Raw genomic sequence first — 12862 nt, forward strand, 5'->3', positions numbered from 1 at the left:
CCCGGGTCGCGGCTACTGTAAAACATACTGTGCCAGGCCTTAAGGCTCATCAAAAACCTCAGGTATTCTTACTTGAGGTTCTGATGAATTACCTACACATGAGATTCATCATACAGTAAATTCACAGATGCGGATGGAATAGTCGTTATGGAATGCAAACAGTTATGTTCCAATACATCTAGCAACACAGTTTAAGGGTTTGACGTTCATTCTCATGATTCCAAACATTTTCTTGCAGAAGCATAGTTCAAAGGCGAAATTGAGTTTATTGTCATAAGCACAAGTACGTGTCTGCACAGTTGCAATGAAAAACTTAACTTGCAGCAGTATTACGGGCACATGGCATCACAAAAGTAGCATTCACAGGAAAAATGAAACAAATTATATATAAATTTTATGAGAAAGAATAGAATTACAGCAAAAGAAGTCCATTTTTAGTGTAAATTGATTAAAGTGGTCAAGAGTGTTGCTACGCTTAGTGATTACTATTGTGCCAATTAGTTCAAGGACCAAAATGGTGGAAGGAAAGTAGCTGCTCTTGAACATGTTGGTATGGGGCTCCAGGCTTCTGTACCCCTTGCCCAACGGTGGCTGTGAAAAGATGGCATTGATCTTTGATGCATCCTGTAGGTACTACCAATGATGGAGAGGGATGTGCGTTGGGCAGTGTATGCATTTAAATCTGAATCTGAGTGCACTAGTCTCTTCAGCTCATGTTCCCACACATTTAAATTGTCAGACCAGGCCATGATGCAACCAGGCAGGGCACTTCCAACAGTACATCTGGAACTTTAAGTGTTTGATTACAAACTAAACTTCCTTATTCTCACAGGAACTACTGCAAATTTTTATTGTATAGAATTTGCATGCAATAACAATAGTGATTGTTTGGTTAGGCAGGAATATTCTGAGAACAGCTTCTAGTGTTACGAAATTTTCTTCAAACTGCCATTTTTGTTAGTCAGCATGATACTGTTGAATTAATATTAATTTTCTTCATTCCAGGCAGTAATATAACATTTAAATTTGATAATGAAGCTTTCTCTGTGAATGTATGTTGTTTGTGGGTGTTAACGTTCATTTAAGGCACTGCATCCACAGGTATCATCACCAGGTGAAATTTGCCTTGACTGATCAGCAGAAGATTAGCATTGCTCAGGTGAATTTCTGATTGACATGTCACTGTGTATACCAGACTGTTTATGATTAAATTATGCTGGGATCTACAAATGTGGGAGCAGTTAACATTTCAGGTTGAAGACCACATTGTCAGAACATCAAACTGGAAAGAGAGAGTTGGGGGGGAGGGGAGGGAATGGATTGGGGAAAAGGAAATGTTGATGAAAAGGTGAGTTTAGTGTTGCTGTGGGAATAAACTTGACATGAACGTTCAGTTGATAAATGTTTAAGAAAGAGATCACATATAAATGAACAGAACACATCAGTTAGAGAGAGAGAAAACTGTAAAATCTGCAAACTGCTTGACAGGCCAGATGGTGCTAAATGCCAGAAGAAAATGGAGCCAATGTCACAGATAAATGAGAAGCAGGCAACAGTGGAAGAGGCAGAGAAACTGAGTCAGGGCTAGTATAGAATGTGATATTGAGTCCACATGGCTGCAATGTGTCCAAGTGAAAAATGAGATCCTGATCTTCAAGGCTATGTTAGGATTCAATGTAATAGAGCCAAAGACAGGTCAGAGTGGTGGTTGGATGGAGAAATAAAGTGACAATAATCTCCATTTAGTATAGCAGATTGTGAGTTGCAGATATAATATTCTAACTTGTCTGTACGGATGCCAACAAGTGCTTCACCTGGAAGGAGTGTTTGCAGGTAAGGACTGTTACTTCTGGAAAAGGAGTTGAACATTTTGCAATCACCAGCAATAGTCTGGTCAATGGTGCAAATAAAAGCCACTGGAAAATCTGGATGTTTCAAAAGGAGAATGTGAAAAGATGGAAATCCCATTGTCTGGAGAATGTACAGTGAGCATGTTATGGGATATAGAAGAGCAGTCAGAGAAATTTTCAAATGGAAGAAGGACACTACTGTGGCTAACAGGTGAAGTCAGAGCCAAAGTAAAAGCAAAAGAGAGGGCATACAAGGAAGCCAAAGCCAGTGGGAAGATAGAGGATTGGGAAGCTTTTAAAAACTTGAAGGAAACCAAGAAGGTTATAAGGAAGGAAAAGATGAATTATGAAAAGAAGCTGATGACTAATATCAAAGAAGATACTAAAAGCTTTTTTAAGTATATAAAGGGTAAAAGAGAGTTGAGGGTAGATATAGGACCAATAGAAAATGATGCTGGAGATATTGTAATGAGAGATGCAGAGATGGCAGAGGAACTGAATACGTATTTTGCATCAGTCTTCACAGTGGAAGACCTGCAGTTTACAGGACATTCAAGAGTGTCAGGGAAGTGAAGTATGTGCTGTGAAAATTACGACTGAGAAAGTGTTCAGGAAGCTTAATGGTCTGAGGGTGGATAAATCTCCTGGACCTGAAGGAATGCACCCTCAGGTTCTGAAGGAAGTAGCTGGAGAGATTGCAGAGGCATTAACAATGATCTTTCAAGAATCGATAGATTCTGGCATTGTATTGGATGATTGGAAAATTGCAAATGTTACTCTGCTATTTAGGAAGTGTGGGAGGCAGCAGAAAGGAAACTAGACCTGTTAGCCTGACATCAGTGGTTGGGAAGTTGTTGGAATCAATTGTTAGGAATGAGATTACGGAACACCTGGAGGCACATGACAAGATAGGTCAAAGCCAGCATGGTTTCCTGAAAGGAAAATCCTGCCAGACTAACCTACTGCACATTTTGGAGGAATGTAGACAAACAGGGTAGACAAAGGAGATGCAGTAGTTGTGGTGTACTTGGATTTTCAGAAGTGCTTTGACAAGGTTCCACACATGAGGCTGCTTAGCAAGATAAGAGCCCATGGAATTACAGGGAAGCTACTAGCATGGGTGATCAGCGGAAGACAGAGAGTGGGAATAAAGGGATCCTATTCTGGCTGGCTGCCGGTTACCAGTGGAATTCCACAGGGGCCGGTGTTGGGACTGCTGCTTTTTATGGTGTATGTCAATGATTTGGACTATGGGATTAATGGATTTCTGGCTAACTTTGCTGGTGATACAAAGATAGGTGGAGGAGTGGGTAGTGTTGAGGAAACAGAGAACCTACAGAGAGACTTAGATAGTTTAGGGGAACGGGCAAAGAAGTGGCAAATGAAGTACATACTGGAAAGTGTACAGTCATGCACATTGGTGGAAGGAATAAATGAGCAGACTATTATTTAGATGGGGAGAGAATTCAAAATGCAGAGATGCAAAGGGGCTTTGGAGTCCTTGTGCAGCATACCCTAAAAGTTAACCTTCAGGTTGAGTTGGTGCTGAAGAAGGCAAATGCAATGTAGGCATTCATTTCTAGAGGTATAGAATATAAAAGCAGGGATGTGATATTGAGGCTCTATAAGGCACTTGTGAGACCACACGGAGTATTGTGTGCAATTTTGGGCTCCTTATTTTAGAAAGGATATATTGACATTGGAGAGGGTTCAGAGAAGATTGACCAGAATGATTCCAGGAATGAATGGGTTACCATATGAGGAATGTCTGGCAGCTCTTGGGCTGTATTCCTTGGGGTTCAGGAGAATGAGGGGGGGGGGGGATCTCATAGAAACATTCCAAATGTTAAAAGGCCTGAACAGAGTTATTTTCCATGGTAGGGGAGTCTAGGACAAGAGGGCATGACTTCAGGATTGAAGGACGTCCATTTAGAACAGAGATGCAGTGAAATTAGTCAGAGGGTGGTAAACCTGTGGAATTTGTTGCCACAAGCAGCTGTGGAGGCCAAGACATTGGGTGCATTTAGGGCAGAGATAGATAGGTTCTTGATTAGCCAGAGTATCAAAGGGTATAAGGAGAAGGCAGGGGAGTGGGGATGACTGGAAGAATTGGATCGGCCCATGATTGAATGGCAGAGGAGATGCGATATGCCGAATGGCCTAATTCTGTGCCTATATTTTATGGTCTGATGATCTTATGACAAGTTCTAATTTCTCCAGAATCACTCAGCTCCAGAGCACATCACAAGGTTGGTCCAAATATTGACCAAAGATCTGAATTCCAGAAATGAGATGAGGGTGCCAGTCCTTGACATCAAGGCAGCATTTCACAAAGTGTTGCATCAAGAGCACTTGGAGAAATAGCTATTGAGTGGGAAATGTTCAGAATCAAACAACAGGAATTCTGCAGATGCTGGAAATTCAAGCAACACACATCAAAGTTGCTGGTGAATGCAGCAGGCCAGGCAGCATCTCTAGGTCCTGACGAAGGGTCTGGGCCTGAAACGTCGACTGCACCTCTTCCTAGAGATGCTGCCTGGCCTGCTGCGTTCACCAGCAACTTTGATGTGTGTTGTTGAACGTTCAGAATCAGATTTATTGTCACTGACATACGTCATGAAATATGTTCTTCTCCAGCAACTGTACAGTGCAAATACATAAACATTACTATAGATCACAAAAGAATATATAAAAGAAAATAAATAGTACAAAAAGAGAGTAAGATGTGAGGTTGTGTTCATGGGTTCAGGGACCATTCAGAAATATGATGGCAGACGAGAAGAAGCTGTTCTTAAATCATTGTGTGTGTTTCATCAGGCTGCTGCATTTCCTCTTTCATGGTAGTAATGAGAAGAGGGTGTGTCCCGGATAGTGAGAGCCCTTCATGATTGATGCCACCTTCTTGAGGTATCTCCTTTTGAAGATATTGTCAACAATGGAGAAGCTAGTGTCCAAGATAGACCTGGCTGAGTTTACGAACTCTTTTGATTCTGTGCAATGGTGCTTGCATACCAGAGGGTGGTGTAAACAGTCAGAATGCTCTCCAGAGTGTATCTGTAGAAACTTGCTGGAATCCCAGGTGACAGACCAAATCTCCCCCCAATTCCAATGAAGTATATCTGCTGGCATGCCTTCTTTGTAATTGCATCATTATGATAGATCTTCTGAGATGCTGACACCCAGAAACTTGAAACTGCTTCCTCTTTCCTATTCTGATTCTGAGGATTGTTGTGTGGTCTCCTGACTTCCACCTTCCTGAGGCTCACAATCAATTCCTTTGTCTTACTGACATGGGGCACATGGTTCTTATAGTAGAACCACTCAACCAGCCAATCTATCTCATTCCATGCCTTCTCATCACCATAGGAAATGCTGTCAACACAGTTGTTTCATCAGCAAATTTCTAGATGGCATCTGAGCTGTGCCTAGCCACACAGCCACGAGAGTGGAGCAGTGGGCTAAGCATGAATCCCTGAGATGTGCCTGTGTTGATGGTCAGTGAGGAGGAAATGTCATTTCTGATCCACACCAACTATGGTCTCCCGATGAAGAAGTCAAGGATCCAGTAGCACAGAGAAGTACAGAGGCCCCAGTTGATTAATAACGAGGGGATTATGGTGTTGAACACCGAACTGTAATCAATAAATAGCAGCCTGACGTTGGTTTTGTTGTTGTCCAGAGGGTCCAAGGCCGAGTAGAGAGCGGATGTGATGGCATCTGCTGTATACCAGTTGTTACCATAGGCAAATTTGAATGGGTCCAAGTCCTTTCTCAGGCAGGAGTTAATTCTAGTCATGACCAACCTCTCAAGGTGCTTCATTACAGTGGATGAGAGTGCTATCCGGTGATAGTTGTTGAGGCAGTTCACCTTGTTCTTCTTGGACAACAGTTTGATTGATGACCTTTTGAAGCAGGTGGGAACCTCTGACTTCTGCAGGGAGAGGTTGAAGATGTCTTTGAACACTCCAACTAGTTGGTTAATCCAGGTTTTAACTCTCTTGAAAGATGTTCTAATGCTGGTCTCAGACAGATATCACAGAGTCGCCAGATGCTGCAGGGATCCACACAGGTATCATTTTATTCTCCTTTTCAAACCATGACTGGTTGGATGACCAATTGTTATCAGTGATTATCAAAGCCAATGGTTAGATGCTATCTCATAGAGAACATGCTTACTGTGGTCATCAAAGGCATTAAAGTTCTTAGCCACAGGCCATTACTGCAAACATTCCTCAATCTAATATCCTAAGACAGCCATCTTTCACCAGAAGGTGAGAAGCAGAGATATTTGCTGATGATTATGTGGTATTCCATGCCATTTGCAAGTGAAGCAGTCTACATTCTGCAAACAGCAAGAAAATATTCATTATAGGGCTAATATGAGTAATGAAAAGTGTAGTCAAAGTTGCCAGGGAGTCACTGATAATTATAAAAATATTCAATTAATAATAACATAGAATGAATATACACATTCTTTTTTTTAAATTTATTGTTTCATCTTTTCAGGGTTTGTTAAAGAACCTGGCATTCAACTCTGTTTTTGTCCATTACTACTTGGTTTCCTTCTCCTCCGTGGAAAAGGCTGCTAATATGATGATATCATTTATAACCTTACAAATGCTTTTGGAATTGTAATTGTTTTTTCCTGCCTAGGTACAATCTCACATAGGTGTTTCTTTGCATATCTATATATACCCTGGATTTATGGGAAAAATGCTAATAAGCAGATCTTTTAATACCTGCTAGCAGCCAATTGGGTCAAAATCCTGCCCATACTGGAAAATGGAAGTTTTTGTATCAGTAAATTACAATTTAACTATCTTTTTAACTGCCTGTCAAGACATCATCTTTTCCATTTCCTCCACCACCATCAGTTTTTTATTTCATATTTTCAGTACTCAAAATTATTTTGTTTTATCTTCAATATCTATCTCCTTCAGTTTATAATTCATTAATTAAAAAAAATTTTTTTTGCTCAGCATAACAAAACTTTCAATTTACAGATACATTTACATTTCTTCCCCTCCCAGATGTCAGCTATCAGAATAATTCCATCAAAATATAGACATCACCCCAACATTCTATACAAAAGTTCTTATTGGTATAACAGACAGGTTTACATCTACATACTACAGAAAAGGTTGCCATGTTTTATGAAAACTATTTGTTTTTGAGTGTACCATACATGTCAAAAAGTCCAAAGGAATGTATTCCATGATTAATTTACGCCAACCAGAAAGTCCAGGGGCCTTATCGGATATCCATCAAAGTAAAATATTCTTCCTCGCACTAAAAGTCAGGATGTTAAGAAGTTTTTTCCAATATGCTGGGTAATAATACGACTGCTGGGTAAGCCTAAGAGAAAAGACACTGGGTCCAGTTCAAGCTCCATCTTCAGAATCTTTTCCATTTCACTCAAAATATCACTCCAGTATGCCTGAAGTTTGGGAAAAATCCAAAAACAGTGGGTGAAAGTTCCATTAATTTAACAGGAATTTACACATCTTACCACAGACATGGTTGATGTGAATTAATGTCCAGTCGGGCAAGTGGGTAGGTTGTGGTAGCTGCTTTCAAAAAAATCTTCGTATATATCAACCAGTATTCAAACAAAATAATTGCAAGAATGTAAAATATAAATTGAAAAACTACAAGAACATCAGTTCTTTTCCTGAGAACTGATAAATTCGTCAGATTTCTAGTACCAGTTTGCATACATCATCACAAAGTTATAGTTGAACTGGTGAAAGCCTAAGAACTACAATACACCAGAAAAGATGGGCTAAGTCCTGCCTGTCCTAAATAGAGTAGACAGAATCTAGGTCAAGTAAACACTAGTAGAGACCTTAAGTTACTGACCTCAAACAAAATCTTTTCTGCATTGGAGAAAATTATTAGGGCTATGGTTTGTGGAGATGAGGGATGAGTGAAAGGGCAGAGAGAGGAATGATTAGGAACATTGGAAGAAGGGAAATTGTGAGAAGCATTGGCTTCAGATGATGGAATGTGCTTGTCAGGTAATGCAAGGGTTGGATGAGTGTGAGTCATCCTCAGACATGTGACTGGGTCAGGGGTGATAGGTCGGTTCAGGCCAGCAGCCAGGAACCAACGTCAACAGCCAGAAGTGGAACAAAATGTTAAATAATATACTTGAAAGGAGAGCTACCCACATGATAATGAATGCCTTGAATTCCATGGTCAGGCATGCATTGTTCTCTCCAGCTAATATTAATGAGGTTTCACCTCTCCATTCCAGATCTGCTTCAGTGTATGGCTCACACCATTCATCAGCCTCTGATATGTGTGAACACCAGCCTGAGTCACTGTTTCTCTGGCACACTAAACTCTAGTTATGTATGAGTTTAAGAAATGATTGCACTTACAGAAGATTTGGGGGCACCGTGGTGGTGCAGCAGTTAACATGGCACTATTGCAGCTCAGTGCTCCGGAATTCAGAGTTCATATCCATATCTGTAAGGAGTTTGCACATCCTCCCCATGAATGCATGGCTTTCCTCCCACAGTCCAAAGACTGGTTAGTGGACTAATTGATCATTGTCAATTGTCCTGTGATTAGTCTAGAGTTAAATAGGTGGACTGTTGGGCAGGAAGGGCCTGTTCAGCATTTAAATCTCTAAATAAAATAAACATGGGCTTGACTGTGTTCAACAACACTAAAGCAATCATTCCCCTAATTAATCTAAATGAAATATTTAAGTAAAATGAAGATCAGTGCAGGAAATATTTCTGCACACAGCAAAACGATGATTTTGTGAAATGAATATTATTTAGCTCAGTGCCCTGGAGGAATTGTTAGTGAGTCATTTCCTCCAAGAAAACATCTCTTATTCATTTGTCGCACCTTTGGAATTTTTGTATGTTCACTTTAAAAAAATGTAGAGATGAGTAACATCATCAGTGGGATACAATGTGACAAACAAATTCTGATGAAAGAACAGCTCAGATGTTTGCAACTCAGTTGGAAGTTGAAGTTTCCTTATGTGATGTATACCATAACTGACTTCTGAAAATTCCGGTGTAACGAGCACAAAGGAATTATAAGCAGGTTTCTGCTAGTGTACGTATTGCTGTGAAATTCCTATAAAGCATTGATAAGCAAATGAACCTTCGGGAAACCTGTTTGTCCTTTGAAAAGCATTATGAGGACCAGCAAAGTAAAGCAGAGTAATAACTCTGATTTTTCACAATTACTTCACCCAGTTTGCAGCAGGAATTTGATTATACACGAAGCAAGTTACAATTACTCACCAGTGTCATCAGAAAACAGAAATAAGAAAAAAATATTGCAAACAGTGAAAAATAAACCACACAATTTGCCAAGTCTTATCTAAAGTGATGGAAAGCAAGGAGCAAATACTACTCATTCTAAACAACCATCGTGCATGCCTTCTGGTGATAAATCTCTTGCAACTGCCAGAATGAACATTTTGCCCTGACATTCTGTTTTCTGATTTTTTTCTTTCCTGGAGCCAGCATTTTGGCTTGTGTCCAACCCACAATTCTTCTTTGACATTTATTTGCTTTATTACTGCAGAGGTTTTACTTCTGTTTGGGATGCTGAGTCTATCACAGAACTTGCATGTTAATGCTTCCTGTTATTGTTGATACCTTATTTCTCAAGGATTAAGACAGACCATGAAACAGGGACAAGAATGACTTCAGGAGGAGGAAGCTGGAGGTGCATGACCAAGTCTTCATTGGGGGATCAGAGGTGGAGAGGGCCAACAACTTTAAAATCCTCAGTCCTATCTTTACAGAAGATTTGGCCTGGGCCCAGCACATAAGTACCATTATGAAGAAAGCACAGCAGCGCCTCAACTTCCTTAAAAGTTTGCAAAGATTTGGCATGTCATCTAAAATCTTGACGAGCTTGTATAGATGTGTGCTGGAGAATATATTGACTGGTTGCATCATGGCCTGGTATGGAACTCCAATGGCCTTCAACAGAAAGTTCTACAAAAATTAGTGGATATGGCCCAGTCTGTCATGGGTAAAGCCCTCCCCATGACTGAGCACATCGACGTGGAGCACTGTTACAGGAAAGCAGCATCCATCGTCAAGGGTCCCTACCACAAAGTTCATGCTTTCTTCACGCTGCTGCCATCAGGAAGAAGATAAAGCAGCCTCTACACCACTAGGCTCAGGAAAAGTTATTACCCCTCAACCATTGGGTTCTTGAAGCAAAGAGGATAATTTCACTTGCCGCATCACTGAACTGTTCCCATATCCTACGGACTTGTTTTCAGGGACTCTTCATCATGCATTCTTGATATTTATTTAGGTGTCTATCTGTCCGTTTGCTTGTTTATTTATTTATCGTATTTGCACAGGTTGTTGTCTTGCACATTGGTTGTTTGTCCATCCTGTTGGGTGCGGTCTTTCAACAATTCTATTGTGTTTCTTGGATTTACTGTGTATGTATATGGTGACATATATGTACTTTGATACTAAATTTACTTTCAACTTTGAACTTAGAGCATTTATCAAGTATGTGATGAAGAATTCATAGAGAAAATAAACAGGGAGCTTGATGGCTTCTTGCCAACCTTATAATGCAGATACTAAGTTCAATTTTTTGTTCTTACCAGCACTTTAAATTAATAGTGATTTTTTAAAAAAAAGGCAGCTACTTCTGACTGACTGCTGTGAGATGTTAATTTGGCCTTGTTAATGGAATGATCTCTCTATGACTGTGATGCTGGTAACCACAACGAGCAGAAGATAGAACAATCTACAGTGGTACTCATGGATACTCAGCTTAAAGGCTGTACTGATTATAAGATATTGGAGCAGAATTAGACAATTTTGATCTTCAAGTCTGCTCCACCATTTCATTATGGTTGATCCATTTCCCTGTCAGCCCGAATCTCCTGCATTCTCCCCATATCCCTTCGTGCCCTGAATAATCAAGAATCTATCAATCTCTGCCTTAAGTATACCCAATGACTTGGCCTCCACAGCTATCTGTGGTGATGAATTCCATTGGTTCACTACTCTCTGGCAAAAGACATTCCTTCTAATTTCCATTTTAAACGGACATCCCTCTGATCTGCGGTTGTGTCTTCTGGTCTTAGATTCCCCTACCAGAGGAAAAATTCCCCACCCCCCATCTAGGCCTTTCAACACACAGTCGAGGCCTTTCAACATTCAATAGGTTTCAATGAGATTCCCACCTGCCCCTCCCCCCCCCATTCTCAGTAAGTAGAGGCTCAGAACCATCAAATGCTCCTCGTATGATAAGCCTTTCAATCCTGGAATCATTTTTGTGAACCTCCTTTGAACCTTCTCCAATGTCAGCCGATCCTTTCTTAGATAGGGGGCTCAAAACTGCTCTCAATACTCCAAGTGAAGCCTCATCAGTGCCTTATAAAGCCTCAACATTACATCCTTGGTTTTATATTCTAGACCTCTTGAGATGAATGCTAACATTGCATTTGCCTTCCTCACCACTGACTCAACCTGATTCCCTTTATCCTTTAGGGAATCCTGCACAAGGACTTCCAAGTCTCTTTGCACCTCTGATTTTTAATTTTCTCTCCATTTATCTATTTTATCTATCAAAGTATATGACCGTATACTTCCTGATACTGTATTCTATCTGCCACTTCTTTGCCCATTTTCCTAATCAAAGTCTTTCTGTAGCTTCTTTGCTTCCTCAACACTACCTGCCCTGACCTATCTTTGTATCAGCTGCAAACTTCGCCATTAATTCCATCATCCAAACCATTGACATAACAGGAAAACAATCAGTTCCAAAACAGATCCCTGCAGCCCACCACCAGCAGCCCACACTTTGCCTCCTTCCAATCAGCCACCACTTTATCCATGCTAGTATCTTTCCTGCAATACCATGTGTTCTTAGATTGTTAAGCAGCCTCATGTGTGGCACCTTGTCAAAGCCTTCTGAAAATCCAACTACACAGCATCAACTGACTCTCCTTTGTCTATCCTGCTTGTTATTTCTTCAAAGAATCCCAACTGATTTATGGGGAAGATTTTCCCTTGAGGAAACTATGCTGGCTTCAGCCCATTTTATCATGTGCCTCCAAGTACCCCAAAACCTCCTTAACAATCGACTCTAACATATTCTCAACCACTGAGGTCAAACTAACTGGCTTATAATTTACCTTCTTCTGCCTCTCTCCTTTCTTGAAGAGTGGAGTGACATTTGCAATTTTCCAGTCCTCCAGAATCTATTGATTTTTGAAAGATCATTGCTAATGCCTCCACAATCTCTTCAGCCACCTCTTTCAGAACCATGTAGACCATCTGATTCAGGTGATTTACAGTATGTACCTTCAGATCTTCTCCCTAGTAATGGCAACTTCGCTCATTTCTGCCTCCTGACACTCCCGAACTTCCAAGATACTGCTAGTGTCTTCCGCAGTGTAGACTGATGCAAAATACTTATTCAGTTTACCTGCCATTTCCTTGTCCCCCATTACTACCGCTACAGCATCATCTTCCAGCAGTCTGACATCTACTCTTTTACACTTTACACTTTCTATATCTGAAGAAACATTAGGTATTCTCTTTAATATTATTAGCTAGCCTATCTTCATATTCCATCTTTTCCTTCTTTATGACTTTTTTAGTTGCCTTCTGTAGTTTTTAAAAGCTTCCCAATCCTCTAATTTCCCATTAATTTTTGCTCTATTATATACCCTCTTTGACTTTTATGTACTGTATTGTAGGGACTCTGAAAATCCTCTGCTCTCGCCACAGAGGACAACAAATGGTAGAAGGTATTTTAACTGAAAATCCTATCAGTTAATCCACTGGCCAGACATTTACCACCTTCCCTTTCCTACTTTACCAGCAATGCTGTAAGTGCATCTTACATTTCCTTTAGTGGCATCTACATTGTCAATATGAGGCTTGGTAACAACACCCGACATAAATGGGATAGCAATTGGATCTCACAAAATGCATGTAAAATGGGTGCATTGAAGTCCACCTTCATGGACCACTACATGCCTGAAAAATGGCTGA

The sequence above is a fragment of the Mobula hypostoma genome, chromosome 8, assembly GCF_963921235.1.
Source record: "Mobula hypostoma chromosome 8, sMobHyp1.1, whole genome shotgun sequence".
Taxonomy (NCBI): Eukaryota; Metazoa; Chordata; class Chondrichthyes; order Myliobatiformes; family Myliobatidae; genus Mobula; species Mobula hypostoma.